Here is a 26,249-nt window from a genome sequence, read left to right on the forward strand (position 1 = left end):
TCGCGGTCATTTAGAGGCAAGGAATGAGAAGGCTTGGTCGAGAATGCATAGGAACTGTTCATTCAACAGCAAGGGGTTCCGTTGAGTGGCTTTTCTGCTGCGTCTCCGCTTCCCATCCTCGGTTCAGGAGGGATCCACTGTGCAGCAGGCCCGAAACCCGTCACGGAAAGTCTGCCGTGGGTGTCCCGTTCCCCCCCCCCCCCCCGCAACACAACTACACACTCCCTCCCTTCCGCTCCTCCCTCCTGGCTGCCATAGAAACCAGCCTGCCAGGACCAGGCCCGCGTCGCGCGTCCTGGTGGCCATCCAGTCTCCTTTCCAGGCTCCCCAAAGCCAGCCCCCTGCTCGGGATTGGTCCTGTTCAGGACGCTGAGGGGCACTGGGCTCTGGTGGCGGAGCCTGGAACAGACAGGCAGCGGGCTTTGCCACGGCCCTGTGGGTCAGATCTGCTGCTCAGCACAGTTCGCTGAGCCTTAGGAGCGATCCAGACGTCTGCGCCCTGGGACACCTACGAGCCTACTCCAGCGCCTGCCACTCTTGTGCGCCGCATCCGGCAGCTCAGCGAGCTCCCCACGCGGCCTCACGACAGAGGTAAGCGGGGCTCGTAGCCAGCGCACGGGTCGCGCCAGCCTCGCCACCCGTAGGCTACAGATGTGCGTGGTTAGAAAGAGGCACTTCTCCAGGACCGCAAGGGAGAAAGGGAGACACAAGTTCTGATCAGCGGTGGCGGTGAAGTGAGGTTAGGAGAAGGTTAAGCGCTCCTGGGGACATGCACCGGGGTCAATCAGCAAACTGAAGAAGGGGAACATTGGCACCGGGGCACTGGCTCTCAGCCCTGTGTGCGGGGCCCTGGTCTCGTGTGCACCGCTCTGTGTGTACGGTTCGGTCACCCGTGTTTGTGTGCGTGCCTACACGTGAGCCAGAGGGTAGCCGAGCGCCTCCCGTGCACACACCGCTTCTCTGGACCACAGGCGCGAGATACCAGCCCAAATCTGTAAATTTGTAAATGACTAGGGTTGAGCGAGCACCTGTGTGTCCTGGATTAGCAGTGGACGCAACTTCTCACAGGTGTGGCCCAGGGAAGTGGGTGGCACGAATCCTCAAGGACACCAGGCACCAGAATCCTCCCTAGAGAAAGGTGCTTCTTTGGGAAGACCCAACAAAGTAAGGAGAAACTTCATTGCTCTTCCCGGTATCTCTTCAGGATTATTATGATAGAGGTTGAGGAACCGGAGATCCAACCAGGAAGGGACCTCAACAGAGTCAAAAAGCCTTCTGCAAGCAGAACCCATTGGTTCCGATGGAGAAACCAACAGATCGATTTTCCCCCTTCCCCTCTCTTCCTCCTTCTCTTTTTCACCGTTACTCTCTCCCTTTTCCAGTTTTTCCCCCTCCGGAGTGCAGCAGACAAGAGGGCTGGCTCTACGTTAAGCCCACCCTCCCCCCCACCCCATTTCAAAACAAGGGCAAATGAATCACATTGTAAATGCTCACCGTGTAAGTCAGACGAGTTTGGAAGTTAAACAAATCGCGTTTGCACTGTGGGGCCTGGGGCATCCAAAGGAAAACAAACAAAACCAGACGAACAAAAGTTTGTTCCAAGTTCTGATTTCAAACGGGAATGTAAAATGGGTATTTGTTTATCGTAAAGGGGATTTAAAAAAAAATGTTTGAAAATTCGTATACACAGTTTGCCTCATCAGCATTCAGTGTGATTCACAGAAGCACTTCGGGAGATGGTTTCTGTTAGTGTTGCAAAAGCCCTTCTAATTTTTTGGTTGCCATGGTAACTAAAGAAGGCGCCCTGCATTTAGAGAGGCTGCCTGACTGGAACCAGGAACTGTTCCTGAAGGGAACATATCCCCTCCCGTCGCCAAGGCAGTAACCGAATTCATAAAAAGATAAGTTTCTTTTCCTTAGTAGTTAAACTCTACGCCATGTTTTTGTGGCGTTTTTATTTTATTTTTTTGAAATTTACAGTTTGTGCGGCAGACGCTCCCTCTCAGCCTCTCAGCCAAATAAGTAAACACTGCCCCAGGAAGTCAAAGGGCCATCATTCCGGAGGTCCCCGCTCTCTTCCCACACTAACGGAGGACAGAGGCGCTGTTTTGATGGTCAAGGAATCCTGGCCTGGGACCAGGATGTCCTCTCTATTTAGCGGCTAAATTTGGAATTCTAATTAGCCTTCTAATTACGAGCTGGAGAATGTAGGTCGGGGGCCTGGCAGAGGCTACTGGGGAAAAGTCGAGCCTCGTTCTCCACGAACTGGTGTTCGGTGGGCTGTTGGATGTGCTTGTGAAACACTCAGGCATTTATTTTTGGACTAACCACTATTAAGTGGTAAGCCTGGAAAAACTTTCAAGAAAGGCCTTTTTCTGTTAGGGAGAAATGTGGTGGGATTTGGGGCTGAACTGTATGCTTTTCCTTATTTAAGCTGTATTTAAAATAAAGACAGGTTTGTATGAATCTAAATTTCCCAGTCATGATTACAAATAGGTTATAGAATTCTCTACAATCTCGCTTAGCTTTCGCTAAGGTTTTAGTCTAGGAGACTTAATTTGGGACAAACAGTGGTGCCACACTTCAGACTCTGCCATCAGCAAATGTTGGTGCCTTTAGGGAAAAAAGATCAGCAGCAGTCATTGCTCTGATTTCTAGACATTGATCTCACACACTGGTAGTATATGAGTGTACATTTTGAAAGCTTCTAGCCACTGTGTCAAAAGGGGAAACACCAAGATTTTGTCTGAGTAAAGTTATGTTTTTAGCCACATACAGAGCTCCATTTGAGGGATCTTAAAAATTAAAATCGACTTAAATTCAACCGTATTTCTCTAGGGTTAAAGAATCTTTATTCATTATCTGGTATTCTGGAAGCTGTTAAATCTCAGAAGCAAACTTGGTCATGATAGTCTACAGCTGGTATGAAGTTCTTAAATGACTTCGAGTAGCTCCAAGGTTAACTCAGCCCCTGCACTACAGACCAGTTGTACAGGGGGGCAAGTAGCTGTCGAAGGACTAACAATTTCAGTTAGCCACCTGGAAAATCAAAACAAAAATATGTCACTTGGCGGGCTTATGAAGGTGGGTATCAGTCAAGCCTTAGAGGAAACGAGGGTGAGAAGGGAGATGAAGTAGGGTGGTGGACGAGCTTGGGACAGGAAGGAGGAGAGCTGCAAGGGAAGAATCTTAAGCGAGGAAAAAGCAGACCAGGACAAAGTGGACGGAGAAGAACACTGAGGATAAAGGGGTAACATGGAAGGACCGCCAAGAGGCGTAAGCAGGATCTAAAAAGAATTCGCCTCTTGTTCTCGGCTAGAGCACTGGCACAAAAAAAAAAAAAAAAGCAAAAACCAAGATTTTTTTTTTCTAATTATGTGTTTATGTGTGGCAGGGGTGTGTGCAATCGAGTGCAGATGCCCAAAGGAGTCTGTTACCCTGGAGCTGTTGTGAGCCGCCTGATGTGGGTGCTAGGAACTAAACTCAGATCCTCTGGAAGGGTAGTCAGTATATGCTCTTAACTCCTGAGCCTTGTCTCCAGCCCCTGCTACTGACACTTTCTAAGCAAGGACTAGGTACCCTATTTAGCAAAAAGAAGAACTGTGACTTACTCAGAGAATCCCTGGGGGTCTGGAGTGCCCAAGGAAGGGCAGTGCATTCTGCTCCCAGTTATGTGATGCAGGAGATTGCAACTCTCTCCTCTGGGTCTGCTGAGCTAGATGCCTGCTAGACCTTTCTGCCCAAACTTTAGGCCCCCAGGAAGCTTCTACTTGTTATTTGTTAGAATCATTTCTTTGAAAGAATTTATAGACACCCTTTCGTTATGTGATTGCAACTTTATCTTTTTAATTTTCAAAATATTGTTTTAAACTGTCATCAAAATAACATGTCCATTTAATTTTAATAACTTAAACCACATTTAAAGACTGTAATAATAATATTCATACTCCCCAAATATAATTTTTAGTAGTTTTTTCAGTATTTAGCAGTTTGATCACTTGCCTTCCTATATCCAAGTAACCCTCTTTGCTGCTGGGGTTTGATTTAGCAGTTTTACACAGCCTATACTGAGTTACTTTTATTATGGGTAGGGATTTCATTCTCTTGCTCCACTCCTTCCAACTCACTTTCTCCATTTTTTTTTTCAATATAGTTTGTAGATGAAGTTCAAGTACAACCTCACTAGTAAAACCCTTTATCTGATAATGGCAGGTACTGGGGCCAGGGACATGGTTTCAGGTTTGACATGTAAGCCTGAAGACTTGTGTTCCAATCCCCAGAAGCCATGTAAAAGCCAGAACTGGTGGTGCATGTGTGTGTAACCCCAGCAGTCCTAAGGGTGTAGAAGGCAGAGATTGGAGAATTCCCAGAAAGTTCTAGTTAATCTCAGTTAATCTACAATACACAGCACAATGACAAAACAAAGAGACCCTGCCTCAAACAAGAGAACCAGTTCCTGTAGCAGGCCCCTGACTTCCATGCATGCTCTGTGGTTCTCTCTCTCTCTCTCTCTCTCTCTCTCTCTCTCTCTCTCTCTCTCTCTCTCTCCCTCCATGAAAGCTTCTATCAGTATCTGGTGAAAGATAGCTAAATGTTTTCTAGGACATCAGCCTAAGTACCCGAAACAGTTCTGTATGTAGCCTTCAGACAGAGTTCAAGGACTGCTTGAAGAAAACAGAGGACCTGTTCTCACGGGTTACCGGCCATTGTTTGGATAACCTGGGTTTTATGTAGGGGAAGGGGAGAAAGAATTAGGGGCTAACTTCTGCAACAGTGAGTAGAAATAGCTGCAAGGAGCAAAGGTCTTGCCTGAGCCCTAGTGGAGAAGTCTGTCCTTTAACGTCTCTCGTACATTGTATCACAAGTAAGTTAAATCGTATTGAGCATACGTTGTGACAACTGAGCAATAAATGTCCACTGCCCATCCGAGTTGTAAACTATGATTCTATTTCTTTTAGTTTTTCCTTCTCTCTGTTTTAGATGATTTTTGGAGAAAACACTGATTTGTTTTTCGTTGCTTTAATTTTTAGGAACCTATTGCTATTTCTTGCCAAATAATTCTAATGATGGTGAAAACACCTATTCTTAGTATATTCCTCACATCCAATGCATCTGGAATCCAATGCAAGCACTGGTTCTTTCCTGGCCTCCTCCTAGTCATGCAATATGGGCCTATCAGTTCTCTAGTCCCAAGTCACCTACCAGTTTCCATGCATGCTGGTGTCCTGAGAGAGTCCTTGTTCTCTCGTTTCTTCTATTATTAGTTTACTGCCTACTTCTATGAAGAACTTATTTTAGTAGCTTAATTTTTTTTTTTAAGATGGGCAGTGGTGACACATGCCTTTAATGTCAGTTTCTAATCCCAGGTAGAGGTAAAGGCTAGTCTGGTCTGCAGAGTGAATCCTAGGACAGTTACACAGAAAAACACAAATGTTTATGTGTGTGAGTGTTTTCCCAAATGTATATCCTGTACCATGTCATGCCTGGGGCATGTGGGGTCAGAAGAGAGCATCAGATACCCTGGAAATGGGGTTCAGGTGTTCAGATACACTATGTGGGTGCTGGGAATCAAACCCAGGTCCTCTGCAAGGCCAGTGTTCTTAATTCTGAGTCATCTCTCCAGTTGATCTGTTGCTGGCTGCTTCTGCTTCTTCTTCTTCTTCTTCTTCTTCTTCTTCTTCTTCTTCTTCTTCTTCTTCTTCTTCTTCTTCTTCTTCTTCTTCTTCCTTTTCCTCCTCCTCCTCCTTCTTCTTCCTTCTCCTCCTCTTCTTCAAGATTTTTTTTTGAAGATCTATCTACTCAAATACAAAGTGAACAGATTAAATTATTCTGGTTTCAACTTCTAAAACTTCAGGCACATGCATGGATTATAAGAAACCATTTATTTAGCTAGTCTGCCCAGACCAGACCCTCAGATTAATTTTATGGAGAGAATAAGATGTCAGAGAAAAACATGAGGGGGTCATAAAGTGCATTTAGTTCAACTCAGCAAATTCCCAAGTGCTTTCTGCAGAGGGAAGACATTTCCTCAATGGTGAGGAGGTGAGGAAGAAAGGCCAGTGTGAAGAACATGGGCTAGGTGGAGGAGAGAGTCTGCCTGGGGTCCACGAAGGCTTGGATTTGTTCCTCCATACAAAAAGACTTATTTTAGCTGTGGCAGTGGCAATTGTCTATGGTCCTAGTTACTCAGGAGTTCAAGGTCAGCCTGGGCAAAAATTAAAAAGAAAAAAGGACATTACTACAGATTCTGAGTTCTTTTGCTATGTTCAGTAACCTAATGGCATATCTGGTCTAAAGATCAGAGCTGCGCTCTCCAGAGAGTCAAGGGCTGATTAGGTTCTCTTCAGAGAATCAAAGGTCAAGTTAGTGCTTTGTTGCTAAGTAGTGCCCTGAAATTTTCTTTACTGTCTGTTTATGGCTGTAACTAACCTGTTTTTAAGGATGCGAGGGATCTGCAGGCAGCGGTGGCGAACGCCTTTCATCCCAGTGCTCGGGAGGCAGAGGCGGGTGGATCTCTGTTCAAGACCAGCCTGGTCTACAAGAGCCAGCTCCAGGATAGGCTCCAAAGTTACAGAGAAACCCTGTCTCAAAAAAACAAAACAAAAACAAAAGGATGCTAGGGATTTATACACACACACACACACACACACACATGTCATGATACTTTGCTTTAATTCATTCCCTTCCCCCTTTTTCTGTCTGGTTTTCTGCATAGTAGATGGGCATAGCCAAGTCAATCGAGGAGACTGGCCTTCACTTACTAGTCCTCTGGGATTGATTGAGTTCTCAACCTCTTTAGACTGTTTATTTCACCAGAAGAGCGAGTAGTGCAGTCTCTCTGGTGGTTTGAATGAGAAAAGTCCCTGTAGGCTCATGTATTTGAGTGCTTGGTCTCTAGTTGGTGGAAGTGTTTTAGGAAGGATTAGGAGGTGTGGCCTTCTTGGAAAAAGTATGTCACTGGGAATGGGCTTTGAGGTTTCAAAAGCCCACTTCAGACTCAGTTTCTCTCTCCCTGTTTCTCTGTCTCTGTCTCTTTTCCTCCCTCTCTCCCATCTTTCTATCCCACCCACCTCTAACTTGTGGATAAGATGTGAGCTCTCAGTTCCTGCACCATCACCATACTCCCTGCCATGGAGGTCATAAACTCACCCTCTGAAACTGTAAGCATGACCCAACTAGATGCTTTCTTTTATAGGTCACCTTGGTCATGTGTCTCTTCACAGCAAGACGAGAGTGACTTAGACAGTCTCTGTCTTACAGAGTTTATTACAATGGCTGGATCAGTGATATAAGAATATTTAACACAGTGTTTGGTATATAGTAGGTGATTAATAAAAGTAGATTTCAATATTCTTCATGTTATAATGAATAAAATGCTATCACTACTGACTTAACCCCAGCTAAAAGAACAGCTGCTTCCAAATATCAGTCCAAAGGTGCTAGTAATGTGTATTCCTTCCTAAGCCCTCGTATATTACACTTTAATTATTTTTGTTAGTTTTTACTGGTATTCACTTGGCATCTACTATGTCCTTGATTTCTTTCGATGCTAGGATGAAGATACCAAGCAGAAGGCTAGTTTTATACAAGGCCGAACATAATTTATCTATGAATTTACTCAATGGAGTACAGATAACTTAGCAATTAACATCAAGTAAGTAGAGAAAAAAATAACAAAGAAGTACTTCTCCTGAGAGTTCTGAAGAGCTTTTAACACATAGAGTCATAGCTAACTGAAAACAGGCAGAGTTTGAACTCTCTCTTGGCTGTTTGTATTCCTTTGAGATCCTCCGCCTGTCTTTCTGCTCTAGCTAAGACTTCAAGCACTATATCCAACAGAAATGGAGAGAGGGATCCTTGTCTTGTTCCTAATTTTAGTGGAAATGCTTTCGGCTTCTCTACATTTAGCATTATGTTGGCTTCTCGTAAATTGCCTTTGTTATACTGAGCTTTGCCTCTATAGCTTTGGTTTCTATTGGATTTTTATCATGAAGGGGTGGATAGTGAATTGTGTCAAGAGGTTTTTTTTTTCTGCATCTAACAAGATGCTCGTGTGTTTTCTGTTTCTGGTGGATTACAATTATTAATTTGCATACGTTGAATCATCTCTACAACTCTGGGATGGAGCTGGTTTGATCATAGTGGGTAATCTTTTTGATGTACTCTTGAATTTGGTTTGCAAGTATTTTATTAAGAATTTTGGCGTATATGTCATTGGAGAGATTGGACTATAATTTTCTTTTCTTTTTTGTTATTGGAGCTTTGTCTGGTTTTTGTAGCAGGGTAATACTGGCTTCATAAAAATCCTTTGTAAATGTTCCTTCCTTTTCTATTTTAAGGCATATTTGAGGAATACTGGTGCTAAATATGTTATTTGAAGGTCTGCTAGAATTCTGTGCTGTATCCATCTGGCCCTAAGCTTTTTTTAGTTAGGGATTTTAAATTACTGCTTCTATCTCATTGGTTGTTATGAATCTATTTAAATTATTTTCTTCATCTTGATTTAATTTTGATAGGCCATATGTATCCAGAAATTCTTCCTTCTATAAATTTTCCAGTTTAGTGAAATGTGGGTTTTAAAATTTTTATGTATTTATTATTTTTATGAGTATTTTTGTTCTGCCTGTATGTATGTCTGTACGCCACATGTATACAGTGGCTATGGACGTCAAATCCCCAAGACTGGAGTTACAAACAGTTGTGAGCTGCCATGTGAGCTGGGATCTGAACCCAGGTCCTCTGCAAGAGCAGCCAGGGCTCTTGCCAGCTGAGCCATCTCTCCAGTTCCTCAATGGAATATGATTTTCTAAATTTTCTCAGGATTTGTTGTAAGGCTTTCTTCTTCATTTTTGACTTTATTTCTTCTTTTTTTTTGTAATTGATTTTTATTAAGCTGTACATTTTTCTCTGCTCCCCTCCCTGCCTCTTCCCTCCCCTCTTCAACCCTCTCCCAAGGTCCCCATGCTCCCAATTTACTGAGGAGATCTTGTATTTTTCTACTTTCCATGTAGATTAGACCTATGTAAATCTCTTTTAGTGTCCTCATTGTTGTCTAAGTTCTCTGGGATTGTGGTTTTAGGCTGGTTTTCTTTGTTTTATGTTTAAAAAACACTTATGAGGCCGGGCGGGTGGTGCACGCCTTTAATCCCAGCACTCGGGAGGCAGAGGCAGGCGGATCTCTGGGAGTTCGAGTCCAGCCTGGTCTACAAGAGCTAGTTCCAGGACAGGCTCCAAAACCACAGAGAAACCCTGTCTCGAAAATCAAAAAAAACCACTTATGAGTGAGTACATGTGATAATTGTCTTTTTGTGTTCATTTCTGACTTTATTAATTTGGGTTCTCTATCTCTCTTTCTTTTGGTTAATTTGGCCAAAAACTCATCAAATTTGTTAATCTTTTTTTTTTTCAAGACAGGATTTTGCTGTAGTTTTAGAGCCTGTCCTGGAACTAGCTCTTGTATACCAGACTGGCCTCGAACTCACAGAGATCCACCTGCCTCTGCCTTTTTAGTGCTGGGATTAAATGCATGCGCCACCACCACCTGGCTATTAACCTTTATTAAAAGATCATAAAGAATCTACCATAAAAATTCTTTTATTTGATAAACCCATTCAACAAGTAGCAGCACACAAAATTAATACACAAAATCAGTAGCCTTCCTATATTCAGCTACAAACACACTGAGAAAGAAATCAGGGAAACAATCCTGTTCACAACAGCCTCAAAGTTTCTGAACTAAATCTAGCCAAAGAAATAAAAGACTTATATGACAAAAACTTTCATAGGTATTGAAGAAAGGAATAGAAGACAATATCAGAAGATGGAAAGACTCTCTATGCTCATGGATTGTTAGGATGAATATTGTGAAAAAAGCTACCCTACCAAAAATAGTATAAATTTACTACAATAGCCAAAATTCCAATGCAATTCTTCACAGAAATTGAAAACATAGTCTTACAGTTCCTTTGGAAAGACAGAATACCCAGGATGTTCAAACAATTCTGAAGAAGATAAGAACTTCTAGAGAAATCACTGTCCCTGAGTATAAGTTATACTAAAAAGTTCTAGTAATAAAAAAAAGGGCACATTGATTGATGGAATAGAAATGAAGACCTAGATATAAGTTCATGAACCTATTGATATCTGATTTTTGACAGAGGTCAAAAATACACTCTGGAAAAAAGACAGCATCTTCAACAAATGATGCTGGTCCAACTGGACAGTGGTGCATAGAAGATAGAAACTAGGTCCTTGTCTCTCTGCACAAAACACAACTCCAAATGGATCAAGAAGCTCAATATAAAATCTGATACCCTGAATGTAACAGAGGAAGAAGTAGAGAATACACTTGAATTTACATTTTAAGCCCAATAGCCCAGGCATTAAGACCAACAATTGACAAACAGGACCACATGATACTAAAAAGCTTCTGTATAGCAAAAGATATCTCATTCAAGTGAAGAGGGAGCCTACAGAATGGGAAAAATCTTTGTCAGTCAAACATCTGACAGAGGACTAGTATCTAGAATATATGTAAAACTTTAAAAATCTAAACATGAAAGGCGGGTGGGGGTGGCGCACGCCTTTAATCCCAGCACTCTGGAGGCAGAGGCTGGCGGATCTCTGTGAGTTCGAGATCAGCCTGGTCTATGAGAGCTAGTTCCAGGACAGGCTCCAAAACCACAGAGAAACCCTGTCTCGAAAAACCACAAAAAAAAAAAAAAAAAAAACTGAACATGAAGTAAACAATTCAACATCCATGAAAATAAACAGAGAGTTCTCAAAAGATGAATTAAAAGAAGACTGAGAAACATTTTTTTAAAAATGCTAACATTAAAAAAAAAAAAAAAGAAAAAAAAATGCTAACATAAAAAAAAACATTGCTAGCATCCTTAGTCATCAGGGAAATGCAAATTTAAAAACATACTTTTAGATTTCACCGTTCTCCCAACCAGAAGGCCTGAGAACAGTGAAACAAATGCTGGGTTGGAAGCAGGGCAATGGGAGTGTTTATAACTGCGGCAGTCGCTATGACAATCGGTGTGGAGGATCCACAAAGAACTACAAACAGATCTGCCACAAGATTCACAGGCACCACTCTCGGCCTCTGCATCCTGCTACAGAGCTACTTGCTCATCCCAGTAGCCAGGGAATAAAAACTCCAGTGCCAGGAACGGGTTACCTCTTTTTGGGTTGTTAATCTGTGGGGTCCCAAGACCCCCCAAACACGACAAGTGACTGCCAGTGCTTTTGGTTACCACCCAGAACTTGGAGGTAAGACCCTCCAAGTAGACCGCACACTTGAGAAACATCATGGAGAAACGAGTGGGTACTGACCTGGCAGCTTCTCCTTACTGGCGAGCTTTCACAGTGCTGGAATGTGCTATGAACAACACTACAGGCCGGGCGGTGGTGGCGCACGCCTTTAATCCCAGCACTCGGGAGGCAGAGGCAGGCGGATCTCTGTGAGTTCGAGACCAGCCTGGTCTACAAGAGCTAGTTCCAGGACAGGCTCCAAAACCACAGAGAAACCCTGTCTCGAACCCCCCCCCCAAAAAAAAAACTACAGGAAAGAAGATAGTCATAATCTTACCCACCTGCAAACATTGTAAGCTACAGTAACTGTCCTGGCTAGATATGCCCGTTGGTACTATAGTGGCATGAATATTCTGGGAGTAGATGATGACTCTCTGATTGGATTTAAGGCACACACCGTGAGATGGAACCCATACCTGGCTCTGTTATCAGCGCCAAGAATCTGTGGTTGAGTAGCTCATAGGTCCCAGGGGAGAACCCAATGTTATTATTCTGCTAAATGAACACAGCACTAACCAATTAGCAATAACAATTTATTGCTATACACATTGATTAGTGCGTCCCTCCCCCCTCGTCACAGAAGCTGCTTCTTGCAGTGGATGATGATTAGCCTCGAGACCGCGGAATGCTCACTTCTAAAAATGATGTCACATTGCTCCTTCCCCGTAAGGTTCAGGAAACTTCATAGAAGAGGCTGTAAAAAGATGGCAAGGGCCAGAGGTGATCGGACAGTAGTTCCTGGTCAGAGGGTGGCTTGCACAAGATCTGTGCAAGCTCAAGTCAGACAAAATGCCAGCAAGGAGGTGGGGTGGGGCGGGGAGGGGGGGTGACAGTGATTGACACTTGATAGCTGCTGAGAGAGGAAGCGGAACCCCACTAGGTCATTCACACTCCAGGGCAGACCCCACACCCAAGAGCATTTAGTTAACACAAATTGGACGAGAAAGACAGAGAGAGAGAGAGAGAGAGAGAGAGAGAGAGAGAGAGAGAGAGAGAGAGAGAGAGATACTTAGATACTTAAAGGCAAAGTATAGAAGCAAGTGTGTTCCAGTTAGGGAAACTGGTTTTGTATAGGCACCTAGCAGGAAACCTTTAGGAATACTTTGCATAATTGAAGCAGATCCCAGACTATTCTTTCAGACTAGGTATTTAACTGTGAGTCTTCCGTCTTTGAGGGGAAAGAGACTGGGGATTCTTTGGGATCCTGGACAGAGACTGAGCAGCTAGTGCCTTAGAGGTAGGATTTAACTTACTGCTGCTCTGTGTTGCCTTTGTCTCCATGGGGGAAACAGAAACTTGGAGAAGCCAAAGCCAAGAGCAGAAAGAAGGGCCCAGGCAAGTTCATGGGTGTGTATATTTGCCGAACTGTTGGGAGAAGCCAAGACAGGCAGAGAAGGTCTTAAAAACAGAGTGGAGATTATTTTTTGCGCTTTAAAAATAAAGTTAAATCTGCTGGAAGAGACTAACATATAGCACATCCTAAAAATAAAACCCAGGAAGAACCGAGACTTTTCTACATTCAGTGCAATCCTGTTAGCCTCAGCAGCCTTCCACACTCGGCTTGTTTTCATTGTTTAGGGCTGGCACAAACGCTGGTTTGCAAACATTCTGATGCTCCCAATTCAAACGGCCTCTTAGGAGTGTCTACCCGCTTGTGGTGTACTTCCAGGGAACCAGAGCCTGCCACAGGAGAGCAGAGGGACACCTCGCCAAGCCCACGGTGTTCCAGAAAGTTTCCATCAGACGTGAGCTGCCCAGGGTCACTTCTAGCTGACCTGCCCTTGTTTAGAGAAAGGCATAAAAGCATTTAAAAATACTGGGTTGTTTTAAAAATTCATTTTACCTTTTAAATTTTTTTCTCCTAAAATAGTTGTTTATAGTGTTTAATTTTTTTCAGAAAATAAAAATACTCTTATGAGAGCAATATCTATTTCCCTACCTTCTGGGGGGTCATGCCAGCTTTAAAAACTTCCATCCACTCAGATCAATTCAATCAGCATCTAGGGACCCTCCCTGGAGCCTGGGTACTCGGAACCGGGAAAGGCTGAGACCGAGGCGCAGCTGGGCAGAAGCCCATTTGAGAAGGGACAGGACGAGCACGTGTCCAGCAACGCAAGTACCAAGAAGGGCGGAGAAGCGGAACAAAAACAGCCAACACCGTGGAGACGGCAGAAGAAACGACATCTGCCTGGAGAAACCAGAAGGACTGCAGGGAAGGAAGAGTGGGAAGAACGTTGAAGCCGACGTCAGCACTAGGTGGTTAAGAAAGAACGTGAATGAAAAACTAGAATTTAGCCGGGCGGTGGTGGCGCACGCCTTTCATCCCAGCACTCGGGAGGCAGAGGCAGGCGGATCTCTGTAAGTTCGAGACCAGCCTGGTCTACAAGAGCTAGTTCCAGGACAGGCTCTAAAGCTACACAGAGAAACCCTGTCTTGAACCCTCCCCCCAAAACAAACAAACAAACAAACAAAAAAACCCTAGAATTTAAAAGACTTGGTGCTTAACATCAAGCTGAAGGTGTAATAAGTCACTTATTCGTCTACCAGTTTCAGAAACTTGTTTCAAGCCCCTCTGATAAGCCAGGCGTGTTTAGATAAATGATGAGATGTCATTTCTGCTCGCATCCCCTCAGAGCCTGGACCAGTGTAGAAATGGATAATGGAAATCACACCACAGACGATTGCCAAGAAGGGGCATGCCAATCCCTCTGGCAATACCACAGGCTTACAAGAGCCTAAGAAGCAGGGCAATAATGTAAAAGTCTGCATTTTGGGGTTGGTAAAGTGGTTCGGTGTGTAAGGACACTTGCCACCAAGCTTGAAGACCCAAGTTCGGTCCCTGAGGCCCACGTGTTACCTTCTGACCTCCACATGCACACAGCGGCATGTGCGCACCCCTACACATACACAGTGAATAAACACATGTAAAAGGAATTTTTGTAAACCTGCATTTTAGACTGATCATGTAGGTAGTTTTCTGGGGGATAAAGTTACTTTGAGCAAGGTGGGAAGGAGGGAAGTCTATAAGCAGGCTGCTTTAACCAACCAGAGACAGGGAGGGTAGGTGTAACCCTGATGGGCTTTTACGTTCCTCTCTGGGGAAATAGCGTGGAGGGAGAATACATGGGTACTGTGCACGAAGCTGCAGAACCTCTCAATCCTGGTGCTTCACGAAAAGGAAAAGCGTGCAGACGCCATCAGTCCTTGCCAAACCTCACATGCAGCTGCGAATTCAAGCACAGCTACCTGCGCTATTCTGCTTTCAGTGACTGTGACGAAGAGCAGGGCAATCAGGTCATGAGTTGAAAGGTTCGCTGTGGCTCCCAGTTGTGGCGGTTCTGATGCTCACAATCTATTGGCCCCGGTGATTTTGGGTCCGTGGTGAGTAGTGCCTTATGGCAAGGAGAGCATTGTGGAACAAAACCACTTAGTCTTGACCAGGGAACAAAAGAGGAAGAGAAAGGACCACAAACCATAGTACTAGCCATACACCAAGCCTAATAAACCCTACTTACGATATTCTATTATGATTATTTAGAAGTATTGAAAGTAGCCATCAAGTGTCAGGGGATCTTAAGACTTTCCTGTCTCGGTTTAATGTCCCCCGAGTCTACTAGTTAGCTCATGTGAGTGACTGTCCACTTGTATGGGATCCATCCTGCCCTGTGAAGGGCAGCTGGCAAATGGACACGAAACAGGTTTGGGGTGGCGGTGGTGGTGAAGTTTTGGGGTTTGCAGGACAGAGTGAGGGGGAAAGACAAGGTCAGGGCAGCATCTGGTGTCTCCGGTTTCTTTCACTCATCATTCCTGACCTGTGGCAGGGGACTCCTCCCTCCCAGGCAAGCCACCTGCTGACCTTCAACGACACTACAGAAACTCCCGGCTTTGTGCTTCAAAATGCCCCTACCTCAGAGCCCAGAATAGATCCCCCGCAGCTTTTAAGGCCCTCACAACTCTACCTGAAGGCTCTTCAATCCAACTTGATCAGAACAGAAGGGTCACCAGGGTCCCTTTTTATTTTCCCATCTCTGTTCTTCCTCCGTTTAGTGATCACCTATATAAACAAAAGTCTCACGGTCACCTTATCCTGGGATAATGAGTCAGAGACAAAAAGGAGAGGTCACAGCCTGACTGAGACACAGCTTTACTGACACCTGTAATTGAGCCACTCCCTACCGGTCGGTCTAACATCTGGGAGCAGTCTCCAGGCAGAGGTTAAACACAGCTCTGAGTTTGCTCCTGAATATTCTGGCACACCAAGAACGTGTGTGGGTGCACAATCATGATCATGGGTCTAGAGTTCATTGTATTTGTGTCAGGTTCTCCAAGTCCTAACTTCAAGAGAAAATAAATTTAGAAAGCCTACCAGATGTATTCCTAATTACAGTTTTGGCTTTCTTTCATTGCTCCTGTAAGTCCAGTGGAGAGCATAGGAACCCACAAATGCCATTTATTTATTTCATTTATTTATTTATTTATCTATCTATCTATCTATCTATCTATCTATCTATCTATCTATCATCTATCTATTTATTTATCATGATGGAGTTTGTCTTACTATGTAGCTCAGGCTGTCCTGGAACTTGCTCTGCAGACCAGCTTGGCCTCGAACTCACAGAGATCCACCTTCCTCTGCCTCCTGAATGCTGGGATTAGAGGCGTGTGCCACTCACTACTCTTGGCTTCATTTCTTTCTTTCTTTTACCCAATATCTGAGTATTTAGAGCACACCTCTACCTGGGGGGTATACTCTAATTGGTAATTATGCCACTTGACTTACATTGTGACTGCTGACCCTTTCTTAATCATCTATTTCTAGATTCAAAACTTTAGTTTTTCGAGTGTTGGGTTCCATCATCCCAGGCAGGTGGGACAGTTGATTGCATTAGATCTAAGTTACTTTAAATACAGGGTTTTCAGAGATAAGAGACATTCTCAGATAGCAATAGATATAAATGTGTATTTTTTTTTTAGCCCTTAGGTTATGGGCTAATTATAATCAAAACAAAAACAATAACAGAAGCGGTCCACGTGGTAAAACTGTGAAAACAGCTGGATCTCACCTCCACCCTGGTCTCCTTTCCTTCCTCCCTGGCCACAGCTAAGTATCACTGAAGGCATGCTGGCTTTCCTTGTGTATGCACGGAGAATGTAAATAAATAAAGGGCTTAGAGACGGCATGGTTTTCACCGCGCACTCCTTAACTTCCCAATTATAAATCGAAAAGTCAAGCTGAAGCAACATGGGGCGCAGGTGGGAGGCAGCGCGCCAAGACTCCTGCCAGAAACCCAGCGCCTGCTCCCCAGACTTGCCAGAATCCTTTTGAAATGTTTTTGCATTTAAATAATGATCGGTCCCCAGAGCTCAGAGCTCTGCTCCCGCACTGCCCTGTGTGATGACAGGTCCTCATTATCTACCTTCATTTGCCTCCTTGGGGAAATTTTTTCAGTCAGAAAATACAGGTCAATTAGCGAGCTCCGTGAACAGTGCGATTCTAAGAACTAGCTGGGAGGCCCGCTGGCTCCCTGGTAGGCTGCCCTTCAGCTGCCTCTCCAACATCCCATAATCACGACTTCCATCAGCCCCCGGTCAGGGACCACTCCGGGGAGCAAAGGGCCTCTAATTCCATTTGTCTTTCTCTGTTACCAAGGCCTCGATGCAGTCACCTGTGCCCAGCAGTTGGAGAAATAACGGCAGGGCCAGCCAGATCCAGCCTTCTTCCCCCCTTTTTTTTTGTTAATTTTCTGTTGCTTTTTTTGGTTTGTTTTTTTGAGATGGGGGTCTGACTGTCGCACAAGCTGCCCTGGAACTTAGTTTTCCTGTATCGGCCTTCTAAGAGCCAGGTCTTTTAACTATTTTTTTTTAAATCCCTCTCTCTTTGTGTGTGTGTGTGCGCGCGCGCGCGCATGCGGTGCCCTAGGAAGCCTAGAAGCACCCTAGTGTGCCCTAGAAGATGGTGTCAGATCCTCTGGAGCTGAAGTTATAGGCTGCTATGAGCCACCTGACGTGGGTCCTAGGATCTGAACTCCAGAACTCTAAGAGTAACAAACACACTTAACCAATGAACCCTCTCTCCAGCCCCTTCAGAATCCTTTCAAAGACAAGTTTATTTTGCTTTTTGCAAGTCAGGTATGTCTGGGCTCAGTAGGCAAAGCACCTGCATCACTTGCGTGAAATCCGGGGTTCGCTCTCCGGCACTGACCCCATCAGTTCGGCCCGGTGGCACTTGGGAGGCGTAGGTAGGAGGATCACAGGAGCCTTATGCTCTTTGACGCCATGATTCATGTTCTTCAGCGGGCTTGCGTCATTTACAGCCTCCTTGAAGTTGGAAGGCCGGCTTGGTTTTGACATACTTTCTCTTTGTGTGAAGTCCAGATGATTGCCTGGCCCTGTGTGAGTTCTGAGTGTCCTGCATGCTCAGAGGTTATTCTGTTTCTGACAAAAACTTGTTAAAAAACAGCATATACTTTTGATTCTGGTATACTCAAGGGATAAACCTATGAAGAAATAAATGTCTTTTTTCATTTTCTTAATTGAGCAGTGATTAAAAAGTATAAAGATTCTTTGGTCTATATGAGCAAAGCAGCATTTTTCCCCTCTGCAGATATCAGGAATATTTTTGAGGTAAGCTGAGAGAATGCCCTGTATGGGCTGTTCATGGCTTTTCCTAAGTGGGAATGGAGCTATGCACATCAAGAAGAGGCAGAGAATTTTTTTTTCTTTTTTTTTTTTTGTTTGTTTGTTTTTGTTTTTTTGGGGGGGGTTGGTTTTTTCGAGACAGGGTTTCTCTGTAGCTTTGGTGCCTGTCCCGGAACTAGCTCTTGTAGACCAGGCTGGCCTCGAACTCCCAGAGATCCTCTTGCCTCTGCCTCCCGAGTGCTGGGATTAAAGGCGTGCGCCACCACCGCCCGGCCTGTTTTTGTTTTTCAAGACAGTGTTTCTCTGTGTAGCATTGGAGCCTGTACTGGAACTTGCTCTGTAGACCAGGCTGGCCTCAAACTCACAGAGATCCACCTGCCTCTCCCTCCCTGCCTCCTGAATGTTGGGATTAAAAGCATGTGCTACCACCACCAGGCTAAGCACAGGAATTTCTTTTCTTTCTTTCTTTCTTTCTTTCTTTCTTTCTTTCTTTCTTTCTTTCTTTCTTTCTTTCTCTCTCTCTCTCTCTCTCTCTCTCTCTCTCTCTCTCTCTCTCTCTCTTTCTTTCTTTCTTTGTTTTCTTCAAGACAGGGTTTCTCTGTAGCTTTGGACCCTGTCCTGGAACTAGCTCTTGTAGACCAGGCTGGCCTTGAACTCACAAAGATTCCCCTGCCTCTGCCTCCCGAGTTCTGGGATTAAAGGCGTGTGCCAACACCGCCTGGCAGCACAGGGATTTCTAAGACTAAAAATCTCCTGCTTCATCCTCCCAGATTTGTACCAAACACAGGACACGTCTTTCATTCACAGACATTTTTTTTAAATATTTATTTATTTATTTATTTATTTATTTATTTATTTATTATGTATACAACATTCCTTCCATGTATGCTTGCAGGCCAGAAGAGGGCACCAGATCTCATTACAGATGGCTGTGAGCCACCATGTGGTTGCTGGGAATTGAACTCAGGACCTCAGGAAGAGCAGTCAGTGTTCTTAACCTCTGAGCCATCTCTCAAGCCCCACAGACATTTATTGAGCACACAGTATACACAGAGCTGAAGAGCCTTTCCCATAGAACTCTCTACTTGGAAGCAATCTCTCCTCACTTCTTGCTCTGCATGTCACCGTCCCCCTAAATCACAACTCTCTGAATATTATATGTGTCTGTATCTGATGGGCACTTTCTGGAGCCGTGTGCTAATGTCTGTATGGGGGTCATTATTCATTCATTTGTATACATTGCAACTGAGCCACGACGCTGCCTACAGACCAAAGCAGAGAGCATTTCTTCACGCTCAGGGCTTGTAATATTACCCGAGCCTATACTTCCTAACTGTTCTCATCCGACCTTTTTTTTTTCTTTTTCTCTCCTTCCTTTCCTTCCCCTCCCCCCGCTCCTTCCTCCCTCTTTTCCCTTCCCCTCCCCTCTCCCATCCTTTCTTTTGACGAGGCCTTATTAAGTTCTTTGGTCAGGCCTTGAACTTGTGCCCCTCTTGCCTCAGCCTCCTGAGTATTTGGGATTATGGGACTGTATCAATAAACCTAGTTTCAACTTCTTTAAAAGACACAAAAGTTCTGGGGTAGTAGCTCAATTGGCAGAGTGTTTTCCTAACCTCCCTGAGGCCCTGGCTCAGTGCCCAGCACTACATGGCACACTTATTATGCCAGCGCTCTAAGGAGGTACAGGTGAAAGGGTCAGAATTCCAAGGTCAGTCTCAGCCTCGTGACAAGTTCCAGGCCGGCAGGGATATGTGAGACCCTGCCTAACAACATCAAAATACACACAATTATAGGGAAAAATAAAACAATGGTTTATCATATTTGAACACACAGACATAGCAATATAATAACATAAATAGATGGAAAGAATAGAGCTACAAAAGAGGGAAAATTTATAGGTATTGTTACAGTTAACATAAATTTACAGCAATTTCTACTAAGTTACAACATTCATTGTAAACAATTGAGTAACACTAAAAACAACAAAAAACACTAAAAACAAGAACAGCAAAGAAACCTAAAGAATTATAGCTAAAATATAAAGAGCTAGCCACCATGCAAAAGAATGATACTAAGCCCTTACCTTACACTATAAACAAACTTAATTCAAGATGCATCAAATATTAGAGCTAAAATATTAAAATTCTAGAAGAAAACAAGGGTAAATTTTCCTGAGTTTAGATTAGGTGACAGTGTCTTAAATGGGATACCGAAAGTAAAAATAATAAAAGATAAAAACAGAGAAATGGGGCATCATCAAAATGTATACTTTTTTTCAAGAAAAAAAATAAAAATTTGTGCTTTTCAAAGGTCAATATCAAGGAAGGAAACCCACAGAAAAGGGAAAAAAGCATTTTTGTAAATCAGGTATCCGATAAGGAATTTGTGATCTTCCTGCCTCCACCTTCAGCAAATCTTACTGGCGTACGCCACCACAACAGGTCAAAAAGGACTTTATATCTCAAATCTGGAAATAACAAGTGCAACAATAAAATTGAATGATCTACCTTTAAATTTAAAAATCATTTGTTTTAGTTTCAAATTTTTGTGTATATGTGTGTGTTTGTTGTGTGTGTACATGTGTGTGTGTGTGTACGTGAGTAAAAGTGCCCTCAGACCAGAAGAGGGTGTTATATCTTCTGAACTCGGGTCTGCTGAAAGAACAGCAAGTGTTTAACTGCTGAGCCATCTCTTCAGCCTCCAAATAACCAATTCTGAAAACACTTGAAGGGTCTAAATAGATTTATCCAAAGAAAATACACATGTGTGTCGTGACCTGTTTACCTTACCTGATCTCCTTGAACAACACATTTGTATAATTTAACTGTCTTACTGTAGAACCTGAGCTCTGTCCTCGCCAGTCTCCACACCAGAGACACGGGTGCATTTCAAACACTAACATTGGTACTTGATATTCTCACCTCAATAGTGGAGTGATTGTCTCTGTTCAGCTACACAGTGGATGTTCAGGACATTGAGAAGAGGGAAACAATGGCCCATGATGGACATCTGATAAATGTTTGTTAGCTGAACAAATGCTAGTGCTCGTAGAGACCTGAAAATAAACTGACCGAGAAGCTGATCATCAGTAAGAATTCCTAGATTCTCGAGCCTGAATGAGCCCAGACAGGCTATTTAACTGCGCTACTCTAAACCTCAGTTTCTGACTTTGGAGGGGACATAAATTAAGTTATGGAAGTTCCTCGAGATTATAAAATAAGAGCAGCATTTAAATATGGTACTGAAGACTCCCTGTGTTACACCCACTCGCAGTGTATTGAGTCTGAAGCCTGGCACTAACAAAAGAGTGAACCTCCCTTCAACTCCTCTAAAAGTCTAGGTTGAACTCTGTTAGCCAGGTCTGTTTGCTGGTTAGTATTGGCAGTGCGTTTCCTCACTCTTTGGTCATTAATGGTTTGTTGTTGTTGTTGTTGTTATTGTTTTTTGTTTGTTGGTTGGTTGGTTTGTTCTTCTGGACAGGGTTTCTCTGTGTAGCCCTGGCTGCCCTGAAACTCACTCTGTAGACCAGGCTGGCCTTGAACTCAGAGATCTGCCTGCCTCTGCCTTAATGGTGTCTTATTGTTGTGGTTAGTTTGAGACAGTCTCTTGATGTATTGCTCACACTAGCCTTGAACTTGCAATCCTTTTGCTCTAGCCACCATCCCAAATATTGGGATTTTAAGTGTGGCATACCCTGTCACATCTGGCTCTTAGTGACTTCTCTTTAATATCCAGGTAATTTTAATTCTCTTTTTAAAGATTTCTTTATTTATTATATATGCAATGTTCTGCCTGCATATATGCCTTCAGGCCAAAAGAAGGCACCAGATCTCATTACAGATGGTTGTGTGTCATTAAGTTGCTGGGAATTGAACTCAGGACCTCTGAGCGATCTCTCCAGTGCCCCAGATAATTTTAATTCTGATAAAGTCTATTCATCTACTTTGCTTTCTTTCTGTGGATTTTGTGTCTAGTCCAAAATGCTTAGCAGAATTCTTACCTGCATACATTTTTTCCACCTAAGCTTAAAGCCCAAGTCTAATCAACCTCAATTTACTTACTGTGTATGGGATGAGAGAAATGTTGACTTCCATTTTTATTTATAAAACTGCCCAGTTGACTTGCCACCGGGAGAAGCGAGCCAGGAAGCAGCGTTCTGCCATGGCATCTGCTTCAGTTCCTGCCTCTAGGTCCCTCCCTCAGTTCTTGCTCTGACTTCCATGAATAATGGGCTATAAGCTGTACGATCAGACCAACCCTTTCTTCCCGAAGTTACTGTTGGTCGTGGCCTTTTTGTTGTTGTTGTTGTTGTTTGGTTGTTTTTTTAAGGCAGGGTTTCTCGGTATCTCTCGAGCCTGTCCTGGAAATCGCTCTGTAGACCAGGCTGGCTTTGACCTCACAGAGTTCCGCCTGCCTCTGCCTCCCGACTGCTGGATTAAAGGTGTGCGCCAGCCCCGCTGTCGTGGTATCACATCAATAGAAACCCAACTAAGACACCATATCTAAATAAGTCAGACAGGGTCACCGCCCTTAAGAAACGCACGATCTGGTGGGAGAGACCGCCTGACACAATGAGTCACGACTATAAAGCAGTGAAGGAAAACCACACGGCTTCAGGCGTCGGAAGTACAGGAGAGAGCTCCTTTTGGTTTGTGGTGAGTGAAATCAGACTCACAGAGACTGCGGGCACTGGCAGAGGTGACAGCAGGCTTAGTGCGTTTAAGAATGAGGAGAGGAGCGGCAGAGTGCGGGTGAGTAGAGCGGCTATTGGGGGAGGTGACCTCACAGGGGAAAGGGGCCCCATGTGGAAGAGTTTTGGAGGACATTTTAAGCTTTTACTGTGAATAAAATGGAAAGTTATCAAAGGGGTTTTGTTTTGATTTTTTTTTTTTTTAAATCTCAAGACACGGTTTCTCTGTATAGACCTGTCTGTCCTCAAGCTTGTTCTGTAGACCAGGCTGGCCTTGAACTTAGAGATTCACCTGCCTCTGCCTCCCTTTGCTGGGATACAGGTGTGAGCTACCATTAACCTCCTTCAAAGGGTTTTAAGAAATAACCTGATCTGATGTCTTCTTAGAGGCTCTTTCTGGGTACTTCATTTGAAACAGGCCTCATTTGTGGTGGGTTGTGGGCATGCAGGGACAAAAAGCTGTGTTTCTGTTCAATTTTTACATCTAAAATGACTTATTTTGTGGGTATATGTGTTTGAGTTATCAGGTTTGGTGACAAGTACCTTTAGCCACTGAGCCATCTCACCAGTAGGCAAAAGATAACCAACCAAAAGCTGGTGGTGGTTAGGTCATGGTGGCAAGGGGCTGTGTTCCAGGTAGTCTCTGACGGAAGGCCAACAGAATTGGCTAACAGACTCCATATGAAACGTGAGGGAACAGAGGGGTCAATGTCTGTGACTTCAGTAGAAAAATGTTTTGCCATTTACCAAACAGGGACAACTCTGGAGGGGAAAAGAGTCAGAAGTTTCATTCTCCGATTTTAATCTAAATATAGATCCCACTCCTTGACATCCAGGCAAGTTCTCCAGGAGAAGACCTAATGTATGCATGGTATGAGTAAAGGTGGGGCATCGTCTGAGTTGTCAATATGGTAATCTTAGAACGAAGCCGCGTGCACTGTGGAAATGGACTGTTCCTCGGTGAATGGGTTGCTCTCAAGGACAACTTAAGAGGGCGCTTGACCCACCCAAATGACAGGGAGATGTGTACAGGCAAAGACCAGATACTGGTACACAGATTTCACGTGCCGTGCTGTCAGCTAGGGAAACATGAGCTTGGGCTGGAGGGGAGGAAGCGAGGCAGGAGCCATCACACAGGAGCAGGGAGACCTAAGGAGGGCAGAATGAGTCACTGAGGACGTGGGTACCACGTGCGGCTGAAGACTTGTTGAGATGACTTAAGAAGAAAATACATAGTGGGGAGTAAGAGAGGAGAAACCGTACCAGGTGGGGGTTGTACATTCGTAAGAAATAATTTCTAGAATGAGCTGTCTTTAGGGACCATTAGACAGTCTCAGGCAAGCAGGAGGAGCAGGACCTTTGTCCCCTCTAGCTATCTATCAGTGTATCTAGGCTCTCTCAGTTCATCTAGGGTTAAAAAGTCACAGGCAATCCGCAACGAATCAGAAAGGAGGGAGGCTTGAATCCCACCCAGGGTATACATTAGGTAAGACTTTGGTTCCTGAATCAATAGGATGGGGAATTTGGAGAGGGAGGCAATGAAGAATTGGGCCTATGAAGAATTCAGGAGGTAGAAATGCAACCAGGAGCATAAAACTAATGCTGTGTGCCAAATCAGCGTGCCAGCTCTGTGTGTGTGTGTGTGTGTGTGTGTGTGTGTGTGTGTATGTGCACACGTGCGCATGTACTTGCTTGTTTGCTTGCTTGCCTTTTCTCTAGGTTGACACTCTGTTTTCCATGCTCTGAGTCTTCGGCACTCTTATTATGAAGTGAGAATCACTGCTTCTCACACTTGAGAGCCTTTCCTGGATTGTCTCCCAAGAATCAGAGTTCTTCCAGGCCTGCCTTCTAAGTTGTGTGCGGCAGAAAAAGAGGACTGTGCTATAGTATTCCAGCAGGCCCGGTGTAGTTTACTGGTTTTTGATGGTTTGATCTATGTGGATACTTCAAAGGTCCAGAAGGGGGCAATGTGACCTTAGTAAAACTTTTGCTAGCCTTGCTAAATCCAGAATCCCTGAAGGTCTGGAGCTGAGTGAGCCAAAGACATCCTGGGTCCAGTCCTCTCATTTGCTGGTAAAGACACTGAGACATCCAGTGGGAAGCCAAGGCCTGCCCTAATTCTGACCCTAAGCCAGCGATCGCCAAGTCCCCTTTGGTGGTTTCAGCTCTCATCAGCTCCTGACAGTGTTTAATGGAAGAACACTCTTGCTGTCTTCTGCTTAAGACCCACAGTACTTTAGAGGTGAATAGAAACACCTTTCATTTAAGACACTGAGAAAAGTGAAAGTGCAAATTCCTTTAAATTCCTTCCCCGAAAGCTTGTGTGCCGTAGAGCAGAACACATTTGCCAAGTACAGACAAAAATCTCGAGCTTGAAATTTACATCGTTACTTAATTTACAGCATTACTGGAAGAGTAAGGATGGCTGGGCCAGCAAGATGGCTTGGCAGTAAAGAGGCTTGCTGTGCAAGTCTGTTGGCCTGAGTTCGATCCCCCAAACCCCTGTAAAGGGAGGAGGGAACTGACTCCACAGAGCTGTCCTCTGTCCTCCACACATGCCCACACATACACATCCTGTGATGAATGAAAAATTTTTTTTTAAGATTTTTTATTTATTATGTATACAGTATTCTGTTTGCATGTGTGTCTGCAGGCCAGAAGAGGGCGACAGATCCCATTATAGATGGTTGTGAGCCACCATGTGGTTGCTGGGAATTGAACTCATGATCTCTGGAAGAGCAGACAGTGCTCTTAACCTCTGACCCATCTCTCCAGCCCATGAATGAAAATTTAATAACCACATTTAAATAAATAAATTGATAATACTGTTTGTTGAAGCTAACTTTTTGCTTAGAAGTTATGGCAGCATACCTTTGTGGATCTCTGTTCTTTCTTCCACAGAATAACATATATAACTAAGGTTTGTGAATTAGATTACACAAAGGTATTTGTGTAATATTTGAAATACTCTGCAGTACCAGAACACTAAAATCTGAAGTTTCTGCAATTGATTTTCTGTCCTGGGCTCACTATCCATCATCTATCTATTGTCTGTCTCTATTCATTCTCTATATATGTGTCTATATAGACAGATAGATAGGTGTAGACAGGTATAAATTTTTAATTATTGGAGTAGTTATTCATGTTGTAAAATGTCCAGACAGAATGGAATTGGATGTTAGATTTATTTATTTACTATGTATACGACATTCTGCCTCCAGATGGTTGTGAGCCACCATTTGGTTGTTGCTGGGAATTGAACTCAGGACCTCTGGAAGAGCAGCCAGTGCTCTTAACCACTGAGCCATACCTCCAGCCCTCAAGGCACCTCCTTGCACAACCATCAGATTGCTTAAAGAAGGCAGAATCTGGATTAGTTACCTTCTCCTGGTTTTATTTTTGTTCGTTTGGTTTTTTATCTATGTACATGTTATTCTGAGATAGAGGTTTGGTATGTAGACCAGACTGTCTCACAGCTATCAGTCGTACAATGCCCCTGCCTCAGCCTCTTGGGTGCTAGAATTGTAGGTGTGCATCACCAAGCCCCTTTCTCTCGCTCTGGTAAAATATCTGTGGTAAATGCAGGCAATAGAAGCTCACATCT

The 26,249-nt window shown here is 43.9% G+C and overlaps 1 protein-coding gene across 1 annotated transcript in view; it reads left to right on the forward strand.

The window, feature by feature from the left end:
- Window positions 1-312: 312 nt before the first annotated feature.
- Window positions 313-26,249, forward strand: part of Nim1k (NIM1 serine/threonine protein kinase) — a 49,816-nt gene continuing 23,879 nt past the window's right edge. Inside the window, exon 1 of the mRNA XM_057789822.1 lies at window positions 313-591. The gene's annotated coding sequence lies outside the window, so the exon portion shown is untranslated. The remainder of the gene's footprint in view (window positions 592-26,249) is intronic.

Source organism: Chionomys nivalis, chromosome 15 (genome assembly GCF_950005125.1).
Source record: "Chionomys nivalis chromosome 15, mChiNiv1.1, whole genome shotgun sequence".
NCBI classification, from domain to species: domain Eukaryota; kingdom Metazoa; phylum Chordata; class Mammalia; order Rodentia; family Cricetidae; genus Chionomys; species Chionomys nivalis.